Below are 13,199 nucleotides of genomic sequence, written 5' to 3'. Positions count from 1 at the left end.
GAAAGGGATGTGCTTCAGCCGTGAGGGCTTGAAGGGTGTGGCATGGGAGGGAAGGGGGACCTACTGCCAGAGGAACCATCACTTAGAAGCCCAGTGGGCGAATATGCAAACACCGGCAGATTTAAGAGTGGGGGGCACGAACATGAAGGAGCTGCCCCAAAGCGGAGAAGCCAGCACAGGGGACAAATCCAAACCCAGGCGTTTAGGACTCTGGTTCTGGCGTCCGGCCGGTTTGCAGCTGGAGCACTGAGCGTCAGGCAGGCGCCAAACTAAACAGAGCAAGCTGAGCTGGGAGGCAAAGTTTGCACAAGCCCAGCAGCCAAACCTCGAAGGGCCGCGAGTCCCTTGTGACTTTCGCCTGGACCACACAAAATGCAGCCGGGAAGAGCTGGGTGGGACACGGGAGCCGGCCCCTCTCCACTGAGCCTCGGCACCACCTCGGTGTGGGCGATGCTGCCCTGAGCACTGGTCAGTACCTGGGGCTTCGGTGTCCAGGCACCTCCCAATGTTTGCACACAAAGCGTCTTCACGCCACAAAGGAGACACGCCGTGGGCTCAGCAAACCCACTTCTAAGGCTGCTCTGGACTCAGAACCTGCTACCCGGGTTTTTATATAATGATTCCGATTGTGGGCAGCAGAAAACAAGACAAAACCCGAAACGACTAAATGTCCATCTGTAGGGTTAAATAGATTATAGTGAAGTATAGCTGGTTAATATGTTCACCAAAATATTAACGGGTTAAGGACATGATGGTGCACGTATACCATGCAACGCGGTGCATTAAAAAGGAGGCGAGCATGTGTACGGCCACGCCCCCCTGAACCAGCCCGATCCCGGCTGATCTCGGAAGCTAAGCAGGGTCGGGCCTGGTTAGTACTTGGATGGGAGACCACCTAGGAAGACCAGGTGCTGTAGGCGTAAAAAGTAAGAGATTGTAAGCTGACAAGGTCCTTGCCTAAAAAAAAAAAAAAAAAAAAAATTAAAAAAATAAAAAGGAGGGAAGCAGACGTCGTGATGTAGAAATGCCTCCAGACAAATTAGCAAGACGAAAAAGCAAGCAGCAGCCCAGCGCGAGGACGGCAGTCTTCTCGGTGTAAACATTAAAACGAAAGTGCCTGTAAGCACAGGGAAAACATTTTTTGCAAGGACACACGAGACACTGTTACCAGTGGCTACCTTTGGGGAGAGGAGCTGGGGATCAGCCTTGTCATCCAACACATTTCAGTATCATTTGGATTCTCTAAATATGTAGGAATCACTCTCGCAAATTTCTAAAATGCTTTACAGCAGTTTCTGACCAGTAAGAGTGGGCTATTACATTTTTTCTTTATTTAAAAAAAAAAAAAAAAAGACAGACAAACAGCCATTAACCTATACAGGGCTGGATCCCAGAAAGTATTTTAATATTGAGACCAGAGAGGAGATTGATTCTCCTATTACGTTTGAGGGACATGAAGATTAAAAGAAAAATAACAACAAAAACCAGCACAGTCCCTGTCCTTGAGGAGCTCATGGTCCTGTAGAAAAGACATATACGCAAATAACTGCCACCCAGGGTGAGAAATCCAAGAGCCATGGCAGACCCCGTCACCCCAAAGGGAAGCGGCACCCGTCGACCGGCCGACACCCTCCAGGGGAGAGGCTGCTCTACATTTGGATTCCACAGTTGGCTTTGGACAGCGGTGACTTTTAAACTGATTGTGACCCATTCGGTGGGTCATGAAAGCAATTTAGTAGTTGCTACCAGCTTTTAAAAAAATGTGCAGCCAGTCTTCGAATGATTTTAAGCTTTAATAACTTCAGAAGCATAAATGCTACAAACATAACAAAAAAATGACATTTGAAAGGTTATTTACATTTGAAATATACTGATGTTTCTCACTCCAATCCATATAATACCACCACCTAGTGCCGTACGAGGCTCGAGTTGGTTTTCAGACTTTGAAAAACACATTCATGGTCAATGTCTAAAGGGACGGCCTTTGTGACCTCGGCCGTAAGAGGACTTGATGCACACATGACAGCTCGGACCCGGTGACAAGGGAGGTTGACCAGGTCTCCAAGGTGCCCAGGGGCGAGGCCTCCTCTCTCTGCCCATCCTTCCAGATTCTGGCACACGCAACAAATAAAAATGAAAAACTTAGCATTCAAATGTCAGAGAACTAAGTGTAAGAGACATTTAAATAAGTAAATATTCGACCAGCGTGTTGGTAGGTTTGTAGCATTTACACTTCTTAAGTTGTCGAAACTTAAAACGTCACTAAGACTTTGGGGGTGCCCCTGTATCCCTGAACTAGATTAAAGGTAAATAGCATGGTGTGCGGGGCAGAGGTAGACAGAGTTTTACAACACCTCTGGACTGATTCTGTGCCTTTATCTATGGGGCGGCAAACGAAAATCAATTTTTCAGTGGGAGACTTAATATAAGTTTAGGAAACACGGCCGAACTGGCCGCTTGCTGTTTTCTGTCTGCACAGAATCCCTCTCCGCCCCTTGAAGCCCGTGGTCCCAGTGGGAACTGTCAATCAGGACAGTGGGACTCCACCCCCTCCACGCACCAGATGTGGACGTGACCCAGAGGCCCAACTTCTGCTTCGGGACGAGGGACCTGTGGTCCCAGAGCTGTGAGCCCAGGAGCTGGGGCAGGAGGTGTTGGGGGGGAGGCCCCAGGGGCCACCTCACACCTGCCTTCTGCTGCATGTGATGTGAGCCACCTGAGCTGAGTTCCTGTCCCCGACAGCCAGAGGGCCCCTGACCACCGTCACCGTCCACTCATACCCCACTTTGCAAACCCAGAACGTCTGAAGTTCTCCTGGGGCGGGGCTGCCCGCATCAGGTTCCAGAGGCACAGCAGGGGGGGTGAGGGGGCGGGCAGGTAGCACAATGAAGAGGTTTCCAAGTTGTGCCCCAGGGAGGCACCCCAGAGCCTCACGCTTATCTGGGCTATTAGTGGGCTTTCAGATAACGTCGAACTAACGGAAAGGACTCCATTGTTATTTTTTAAAGTAAAACATCATTGATTTTGCGTTTCGCCCTTATTTCCTCCTGGAGGTGGCGGGCTTCAGCCCCAGGCCAGTGAAGCATCACGGTGGTGAACTCGTGTGCGACAGCGAAGAGAAGGAAAAACAGACAGCGGACAGCGCGGGAGAGCTGCGCGGTCAGAGCCGGGGACAGCGCGGGAGAGCTGCGCGGTCAGGGCCGGGGACAGCGCGGGAGAGCTGCGTGGTCAGGGCCGGGGACAGCACGGGAGAGCTGCGCGGTCAGGGCCGGGGTCTCGCGTCCTGGGCCGCCGGGGTCTGACCTTGGCGCCGTGGGACCGCACGCTCCGTCTTCCGTCTGCTTTGACACACACGGCTTTGCGTGTGTTTTCAGGACCACACTGTGCAGCCAAGAGACACAGAGGGGCCTGGAGGAAGGGGAGCTGGGCTGAGCCCGAGGGCTACAGGGGAGGCCACGGAGGGCGTGAGAATTCTGAGCCAGGCGTGGGACACTACAGCCTTCCCGGTGACTCTCTGGAGTCCGGCGTGACTGCAGGGAGGGAAGGGAGGTGGTCAGGGATGCAGGGCCTGGACCTTGGAGAGCTAGAGGACAGGAGGGGCCACCGAAGCTTTTCAACGGGAGGCGCAGGATGGGAGCTGCGTTTTGGAGCGGCGTGTGGGACGCACTGGCAAGAAGGCTCCGCATTTATGAGCTAAGAGGCTAACAGAACGCGGCCCTCAGCTCTGTGTTTATTGAGTCAGTGAAGGATGGGCTGAAGTTAGCCAGAAGCGACCCCTTGGGGTCTCGAGGTCTGAGTCCCACTCTTGGGGCAGCCATGCCTCACAGCTCGGCCAGGACCACGCCTGGGAGCAGCACCAACCTGGTGGCTGCTCAGAGTGCTGACCGTGAACCTCACAAAAGGCCATCACTGCCGACTGCCCATCAGTGTCCCTGGTCCTGTGTGCTACATGGTGCCCATGTGTATGGGCTGGACTGTGCCCCTCCCCAAATCCATGTGTCGAGGTCCTAACCGCCCCTCCCCCGACCTGAGACAGTGGCTGTATTTGGAGAGAGGGTCTTTAAAGAGGTACTTAAGTTAAAACCAGGCCACTAGGGAGGCCCTCATCCAACCTGACTGGCGCCCTTCTAAGCAGAGGACGTTTGGACCCACGGGGAGACACCACGGGAGGAAAAGCCGTGTGAGGACGCGGCAGCGAGGGAGAGGGTCTCAGGAGAGACCAAAGCTGCCGCCACCTCGACCTCACGGTTCTGGAGAAAAGCAAGGTCTGCGGTTTCAGCCGCCCAGTCTGGGGTCCTTTGTTCTGGCGGCCTGAGCCGACAAATGCCCCCTGCTGTCATGAAAGTAAATCAATTTAATGAACATTGCGAACTGGCGACACCCTCTGAGGCAGACAGCTGGCGTCATCCTGGCTGGTCCCCCAAGCAGACCCGGGCTGAGACCCAATCCCAGCCACCCCACTGACTGGAGCCTCAGCATTCTACGACTGAACAGAGACTAGTTTACACTTCACAAGTTCTGGGATACTTTTCTAATTCAGTTTTTCCTCCAAAGGAGGGGACTGTTGTGGGGAGGGGCACAAAGCACAGGAAAGTACCCCCTGACACCTCACCAAAGCCAGGAGCCCAAGACCCAGGTCTCCCAGCGGCGAAGAGAGAAGGGGTGGCAGAGGGTAAGGCAGGTGCCTGTGGGGCGCAGAGGGACTCAGAGGGGGGCTTCTAGGAGCCCCTGCAGGCAGCGCATTGCCATTTACGGCTGCCCTGGCTGATCCAGGCCTGGCAGACCGTGCTGAACAGGGAGGAGGGAGAGAGGGAGACAGAGACAAAGGCAAAGAGAGACACAGAGAGACAGGGACAAAGCGACAGAGAATTAGAGACAGAGAGAGACACGGGTATCTTTCTGTCTGTGTACCGACGAGGAGATGGTTCTACCCTTGGGTCCTGCAAACGAGATCCGTTGGGACACTGTGACCAGCCACCTGAGCTGCCTCCTGCTGTGACTACGCCAACCCCCTTCGTGAATCCGGAATGACGCTAGAGGACCACATCTCCACCCGGCGGGCAGACAGCGAGGCCTGACTCCCCCGGGCATGCCGGCCCCTCCCTCCCCCTTGCAGCGGGCAAGGACGGAGACAACAGGAGGCTGTCAAGGGGCCTTCATGCTCTGCCCTGCAGACTGGGTGGACCCCCATCTCTGGAGGGTGGCCAGATGGGCAAGGGCTGCCTCCCGCTCCCACCGCGGGCACGGCGGGCCTGGCAGCTCCCTCCCTCCGGGAGCGTTAGGCAATCAGGCTGTTCATCTTCTGTGTTCGGAGCGGCCCGCAGGCCTGGGGTGAGCCGAGACAGCAGAGCCGGTGCCAGCGTGGTGCTAGGCGGGAGGGGCCCGGCAGAGGTCACGGCGGACTCTGCACAGGCACCATCGAATCAGCTCAGCCACCGCAGGCCTCCGAATGGCGTCTCCAGGCCCAAGGCGCTCAGGCCATCCCTCTAAAGCCATATCTGCAGTCCGGTGACAAGAAACTAATGTCTTCTCGTCCCAAACTGGCCCCCTCTCAACTCGTCAGGGTTTCTCTGTGGTCGCAGCACCCGTGACACTTCTTCATGGCCTAGGAAGGTGGATTCACGCTTGACGCGTCCATTCTGACTTCGCGACTCTCCCCGGCCTTCGAAAGGTCTCTGGGACCCGCCATCTCACTCACGGTCCTGCCACAGCCTCTCAGTTCCGTCATGCGGCCCAGGGCCTGTGACCTCACTCTCCTCCAACTCATTGCTCTGAGAACACCTTAACGTGCTGCCTTTCTGAGGCTTTCCCTGCTCCGAACCCCAGAGTGACGGTTGCCACGTGCAATTCAAATCGTCCCCAGCGTTCTGACTCGTCCGTCCTGCTTCCAGACTTGGCGAGGCCAGTCCCTAAGGGATTACTGCGAAGCACTCTCCTGTCCCACCCACTGGGTGCGCCACGGGGTGGGGGTGGGGGGACAGCTGGCACTTAGGTTCACCCTTGGGACCAAGGCCTCCCTCGGGCACAGCATCCGTCCTTCCCTGCTCCCCTCTGGGCCGTCCACCTGCCTCCCTCTGAGGTCGCAGGATCTGGCTTGAGCCTTGGACCGCCCTGAGCTCTGTGGGGGTCCTGCAAGGACTGTGGCGAGGAGGAGGGGGAGGAAGAGGGGCCAAGACCCCCCCAACCCCACCCCGGGAGAGTTCTGCCTCTGCTTTATGCACTGGCCTTCCATCTACGATCAAAGACAAAAAAAAGATATCAGTGCTTTAAAAAAATGTCAGGAAACAAGTGACTTAACGTGGCTTCGACTCACTACAAAACTCTGATAATAAAACCAATGCCGGTTATCCAGTCTCGGAGTGAACACGTCTAGCCTCGGGGAGCTCACTACCTTCCAGGGCATCTGCCCCTTTGGGGCATAATATGTAGTTCTGGGGTGTGCGTAGTAGGCAAGGCAGTCGCGGCCTGGGGCATGAATCGAGGCGGCTCCTGCCGCTGCCCAGGGCCGTCCTATGAGGAGGCAGCACCTGCCCGTTGGCAAAAGCCGACAGTGCTTCTTTCCCTTTCTTTCTGTTGTTATTGGGGCTTAGTCATTCAAGAAGTGCTTAGTGGGAGCCACCGTGTGCCCATGAGCTGACATCCCACCGCAGCAGACAATGCACACCGAAATCCAAGAGGACTTCAGACGCGTGAGTGCCAACACTTTGCCCCCGCTAAGATGGTCAAGGACACGGACCTGACAGGTGAGGGGGAGCGAGCGTGTGACAATCTCGGCTGGGAAGGGCCGGCCGGGCGGAGTGAGTGGCAAATGCCAGGGTCCAGACGTGGCGTGGGCCTGGCGTGTCTGGGCACCGGGGAGGCCTCCGGGGCTCCAGTGGAGGGGCGGGGGTCCCCTGGGACAGGAGGCAGAGCCGCAGGGTCCTGCGGGCTTAGGGGCTGTGATGAGAGTTTGGGATTTATTCTGCACGCGACGAAGCCGCTGGAGGGCTTTCGCAGGAGAACTGGAGGGGCGGTTTCTGTGAGCGAGGTCACGGTGTGGCACGAGGGGAGGCCGAAGTAGGGGAGACAGTGCGGAGGTTCCTGAACAGCCTGGGTAAGCCATGGAACTGGAGCCCTGGCCAGAGGGATGGAGAGAAGCGGCCGAATTCAGGAGGTTTCTGGAGACAGAGGTGCCAGGACTTGCTGACCGAGTGGCTGTGTGACTGTGGGCGGCAGAAGGAGAAAGAGAAAGAAGGGTGACCCCGGATCTGGGCCTGAGCAGCTGCGGGGCAGTGGGGGAAGTCTGAGATGCAGAGCACGGGGGGGTGGGGGGGGACAGAGGGCACGCCACGGGGACAGCATAGACTCTTCTCAATGCCGCCTCCCTTGATGTTATGGGAATAAGCTTTTCTTTGTCTTTTGGGGACAAAGAGCAAAGGAAGGGCACTGGGTAAGTGAGTCCCAACCCAAGGGTGGGGCGGGGAGGGGGAGAGAGAGGGAGAGACTGAGGTTTAGGGTTCACATTATACACCCCCTAGGACGGTGTGGAGCCAGGCTGCAGGGCCCTGCGCTCCTACATCCAGACGAAAAGAATCTTCCTGGTCTCCACCTCACACCCCCACGGAGGACTCGGTCACAAGCCCTGAACACTGTCTCTCGCTCAGAGGATCAGTCACAGTCACGCCAGATTCAATCCTCTCAGATTAAGGGTTTTTGGCATCTTTCCTACAAAGGGGATTTAGAGGACATCAAAAGCTTCATGAAAAACCACCCTGGGGCGGCAGCCAGCTCTCTCCCCGACCTTTATCAGCAGGTATTAGGGCCAATCCAGTCCCTACTTTTTTGGGGTAAATAGAAAAGGTAGAGCCCCGGGAAGAAAACCAAGGGACGGACAAAATGAGCTGTAGGAGGGAGGGAGGAAGTGAAATCATCGTGTTGGGGACATCCAGGCTGAGATGACTAACTTTGAGGATGATAAGAGAAGACAGGTGGCCAGGGTTTAAAATTCCTTGAGAGGCCTCGACCGTGGGAAAAGGACCCACTTTAGGCTTCACGAAGAACAAGGATAAGAATGGCCTGAGCCTGCAGTAAGGTTCTACTTTTCAGGCTAGCACTGGGCTGGAGGCATTTTCTTGTCCTGAGATTGAGCTCAGACTCTGAGTCTTCAGCAGAGAATCTGGCCAGGAGAAAACCTACGAATACCAAGGTCACAGAATTAGGCCCTTGCTGAGAACATGGCCAGATATCTAAGAGGTATCAGACATCACTTTAGTTTACTCCCTTCTTTTGGTGGATGGGGAAACTGAGGTCCAAAGATTAAGTGACTTCCCCCAGTCCTATGGCCCTTCAGAAGCAAAATATCAGATAGACAAGCTCCGTGAATTCTTGCACTGTGTGTCCTTTGGACCATGGAATCGCATTAGCTGTTCTTCAGCCACTGTGGCCTGGACCAAGTGACCGAAGCCTCGTCAGCCCTGACCAGGCACCGAGTGATCAGAACGCCAGCAAAGCGCTGTGTCTGTGTGTCAGCCCCGTCTCGGAGGGGGCTTCTGACTCCGGTCAGAGTCCAGCCCCATTTCTCTGACCCTAAGAGTGGCAGACCGAGTGTGGTCAGACTCAGGTTGTTCCAGAGAGGCTCTGACCAGCAGCGGTTTGGCAGTTCTCAAGAAATGTCCTTGGTCGCTCTCATCCCTCCCAAGCTGTGCTTTGGGCTGACTCCCTGGGAAAGAGCAGAGCAGCAGAGGAGAATCTAGAAGTGACCATGCCCAACATTTTGTTTCTAAGTCCCCAAAGCTAGGCAACTTTCTTCTTAAGACACGTTCTTTACAAATGTATTACTTCATAAGCGAAGCAGGGTCGGGCCTCGTTAGTACTTGGATGGGAGACCACCTAGGAAAACCAGGTGCTGTAGGTGTAAAAAATAAATAAAAAAGTAAAAGATTGTAAGCTGACAAGGTCCTTGCAATCTGTGAGGTCAACCAAGGGTTGCTTTGCCTAAAAAAATAAAAAATAATAATAATTTTTAAAAAGCTTATAAAAAATTAAAAAATAAAAGTGCATTACTTCTCACTAAGTAGAAAATTCTAACAGCTAATTCTTCTATGTGCAAATAAAACTCTCTTTCTCTGAAAGAAAGAACAAAGTTTAACCATCAGGAAAGCGCCCCCCACCCCGGACTTTTTCTCATTTGAAAACAAATTAAATTATGAGCTTAAACAACTTTACAAAAGATACACTGTCGCCCTACTGAGCACTGAACTGCTCCGTCAGCATTCATCATAGTAATTACTGCGAACCCATTATTCCTGATTTATGTCCTGCTTTTCCCCTTACTTATTTGACCAATTTGCTAATTAACCAATGTCCTAATTAATGGACATTTGGATTATTTCCAGTTTTGCTCTCAGCAAATCACTAGACCTGTTCTAGACAGATTGTGTCCCCCAGGATCCATACATTGGACCCCAACCCCCCCCAGTGATGGCATTTGGAGGTGGGGCCTCTGGAGGTAATTAGGATTAAAGCGGGGACCCCCCCGTTGGGATTAGGGCCCTTATAAGAAGACGAGACTGGAGCTCTGTCTCCGCCATGTAGACACAGCAAGAAGGCGCTGGTGTCTAAGCCAGGAAGCCTTGATCTTGGACTTCCGGCCTCCAGAACTGTGAGAAATAAATGTCTATTGTTTCAGTCACCCAGTCTGTGACATTTTGTCATAGCAGCCCGAGCTGACAGAGACAAGATTCCAAAGTGAGATGAACGACTGCCAAATATCTGCTCGGCCCTCTCTGAGCTGGCTTCCGCCTTTGTTGAGGGAACAGCAAGTAGGGCCACGATGACATCACCAAGGTCAGGACTGATGACGGGGGAGGGGATTCACCTGCTACTCGATCATTCTGGGAAGGCTAGGGGCTCTCGGCTGGGGCGGGGCACACCTGCTGGTGAGGGTAGGGGACCCAAAAGGGACCTAGCAGCAGGGCAGCTTCAGAAAGGCGAGGACGGACAGGTGAGGCCGCGTGGCTGGAGCATTGTTTTGGATACCAGCGTATCCGAAAAAATTTCCTGGGCAAGTTCCTTCTTCCCAGCACCATATTTTAAAAAATTCCAAACCCACAGAAAAGTTGCAAGAATAATGCAACGAACACTCACATGCCCTTCATCTAGATTCATCAAGCGTTAACATTTTGCCATCTATGCTTTCTCTGTCTACAGACACACCCACACTTGTGTGTGTGTTTGCCTGTTTGAATCACGATGTGTCATCTCGTAATGCTTCAGTATGCATCTTCCTGAGAACAAGGTCATTTTTCTCCGTAACCACAGCCCCAGCATCCCACTCAAGAAACTGAGCTTCGACACGATACAATGACCTAATAAACCATTCTTTTGAAAAATGTCCCCATTGTCTCCCCAATGTTCTTTATAGCGCCCCACCCCGACTCTGATCCAGAATCCAATCAAAGATCAGACATGGCATTTGTCTGTTGTGTCTGTTTAGCGTCTCCCTTAATACAGAGGAATCTCCCTGCCTGTTTTGTGTTTGGTGACACTGGCCAGCTGCCCTATAGGAAGTCTCTACTCAGTTTTTCAGTACAGCTAGGACACGAGGGCCAAGTGGAGCTCTGGCACAGAGACGGCGATTTCGCTCTAACGCCATTCGAATGACCCTTGACCCTTCGCTCTTGACCACTGTTCCGGAATCTTAAGATAGGGCCTTACTGGAACCCACACCGCCATGAAGTAGGAACCTGGCGATCCTAGAACCCCAACCTACACATCGGCACCAAGAAGCACTGTTTCTTGGCCGTAAAAAAGACCAGCTCTTGCTCTGGACCTCGCGTGTCATAATTCTTCACGAGGGTGGGGCACGCCCGTCTTGCTTCCTCCGCCGCCCACCCCACACTAACCCGAGAGAGAACGAAGAGAGGTTCTAATGCTGTAACTGCCCTGTGCTCGGTTCCCCGCCCCGCCGTCCTACCCCCATTTCTTCCGTTGCCGTTAGGTGTCCCAACTCTCCAGGACACTTCCTAGCAGGCCACAGCCCCAGCGGAAGGCTGCTTCCCGGGGCTCCAGATCCTTCTCAGTAATCAGCTTTGCGAGGCAGAGGCAGCAGCTGCCCCAGGCTTCCCGGGCCTCGGCCTCGCGATTGGATTAGAAGGGATGCGGTTAATGGAAGATGAGGGGGGAGGGGAGAGGCGACTTAAGTGCTGCTCCCGAGGGCAGTGACTTCCGGCTCCCTCTCTCCTCTCCCCTGCTGCCCCTCACTCAGTGAGAGACAAGGAGGCTGGCTGAGGGCCTCACCCTCTGCTTCCCCCAAAAGCCACCAACCTGAGTTCTTTACCTCAGGGGTCCTTCCGGCCAGCTCTGCAGGCTCGGGCAGTATGACAATCAGAAGGCAGCACTGGGAACTGCTTTTGAAAATGCCAGCGTCCATTTCCAGACAATCTCTTAGCAGCTTCTTCCAAAAGAAAGCCCACCACTGAAAGGTGGGGTAACGGTGGGTACCCGGGGTCCTTGCCCCCAGCCCCTGCTTGCCAGTTAGAGTTGAGGGGGGCGTGCCAGCTCAAAAAGGGCTGGGGATCTGAACCCAAAAGGGAAGGGCAAGACCTCACGCCGAGTGAGGACACGGACTACAACTTGATTCTGGAGTTGGGAGGATTATCTCAGATCAGGTGTCATAAGCGAGCACTGGCATCAGCTGTGGGAGCACCTGAGTCTGCGCCTGCCACGTGAACCTCTGGAAGGCGTCTTGTCCTTCGAAGCACTCGCTCGCCCTCGCTTTCCCCCGGACGAGACCAATTGTCCTGGGCTGCTATTTACACAATGACACTAAGTCCGTTACATGAGATATCATTTTGCAGAGAGTCCAATGGCCTTGCAGAAAGTTCCTTCAGAAGGGCTGTAACCCAGGGGATCAAGATAGGGCTGAGCGCCCCTAAAGCAGCGGTCCCCAACCTCTGTGGCACCAGGCACCGGTGCTCCTGTGAGAATCTCATGCCCGATGACCTGAGATGGAGCTGAGGCACTGGGGAGCGGCTGCAAACACAGATGAAGCTTCTTTCTCACTGGTCTGCCGATCACCTCCTGCTGTGCGGCCTGTTCCTAACAGTGGGGTCCCCTGCACTAGAAGCTGTGGCTGGGTGGTTAAAGGCCACGGCGTAAAGTGGAGACGAAGGGCTGAGTTCGAGCAAGCAGCAGCCTGAGAACAGCCCCACACCTCTCCCCTTCCCAAGAGCCAGGAACTCCAAAAATGTGAGCAAACCTAACCTATCAGCACTCGTCCAAACCCTACCTGCCATCGCCAGGGGTGAGGTTAGCAAGAACAGCTGGGCCTCGGTTCCCCGCACAGAACGCTAGTTCTCATTAAACCAGAGTCCCTGACCCTCCTGGGACAAACACCACAGCCCTCTGCAGGCTGGTTAGAGTCCACTCTAATGACACAATTAGTCACCTACTTGTCAAGCAGAGTGCCTGCTCAGAGGGGGTCTGGTACACTTACTCAGCAAACAGAAATGCCTGTGCCGGCCTGGCAGCCTCACCCTCTGCCTGGGGTCCTGCCCGGTGTAAACCACTGCATCCGGCAAAATTCAGAGTGGGCACTGCAGACGTGCTGACAGAGCACCAAAGTCACTTGCTCGCGGCTTCTACCGCCCCCGCCATCCTCCCTTTCAAGAACAGGAGGAAGAACGAGGTATTCTAATTCGTCTTGGGACCCTCCATGGTGGCCTGGAGGGCCCGAGGTGCTGAAATCCTGGGACCCGCCTGGCCAGCAGGCTTCCAATCTAAAGAGGAGCATGGGGAAAAGTGTTTGGGGCTGGCGGGGTGAATGCAGGCGAGCCACCAGACACAAGACAGAGGTCAGGAGAGAACTGAGGGACAACATGGGAGCCAGCTGGGTCTGAGGGGCTCGGCGGGGCTGTGGGAGGCTTTGCTGCTTCATTCCACAGTGGCCAGGCTTCTCTGCTACCCCAAGGGAGATGTGCCAGAGCGCAGTGCTGCTTGAAAACAACAGTAAGAATGGCCGCATCGTCGGTGCCTTTTCTACCGGTCCCATCCTATGCGCTTCATACACACCCACAACGTGACATCACTGACTCTGGAAGCTGGTTTCAAATTGGCCCCAAAAGAAAAGGTAGCTTTCCTTTTCTTTCTTCTTTAAGTATTATTTTTTTCACAAGCAAGACAACTGCCAACGCCGGCCTTGATATAAGCCACATGCACGT

The 13,199-nt window shown here is 54.4% G+C and overlaps 1 long non-coding RNA gene and 1 pseudogene across 1 annotated transcript in view; both read left to right on the top strand.

Moving 5' to 3' along the window:
* Positions 1-801: 801 nt before the first annotated feature.
* On the top strand, positions 802-920 carry LOC112480182 (annotated as a pseudogene).
* An 8,097-nt stretch (positions 921-9,017) lies between these two features.
* Positions 9,018-13,199, top strand: part of LOC112480005 — a 5,681-nt gene continuing 1,499 nt past the window's right edge. The window contains exon 1 of the long non-coding RNA XR_003046406.1: positions 9,018-13,108. This is a non-coding gene — a long non-coding RNA (uncharacterized LOC112480005). The remainder of the gene's footprint in view (positions 13,109-13,199) is intronic.

This window comes from Pteropus alecto, unplaced genomic scaffold, assembly GCF_000325575.1.
Source record: "Pteropus alecto unplaced genomic scaffold, ASM32557v1 scaffold134, whole genome shotgun sequence".
Lineage (NCBI taxonomy): Eukaryota > Metazoa > Chordata > Mammalia > Chiroptera > Pteropodidae > Pteropus > Pteropus alecto.
This window is presented reverse-complemented; position numbering and strand designations above follow the sequence as displayed.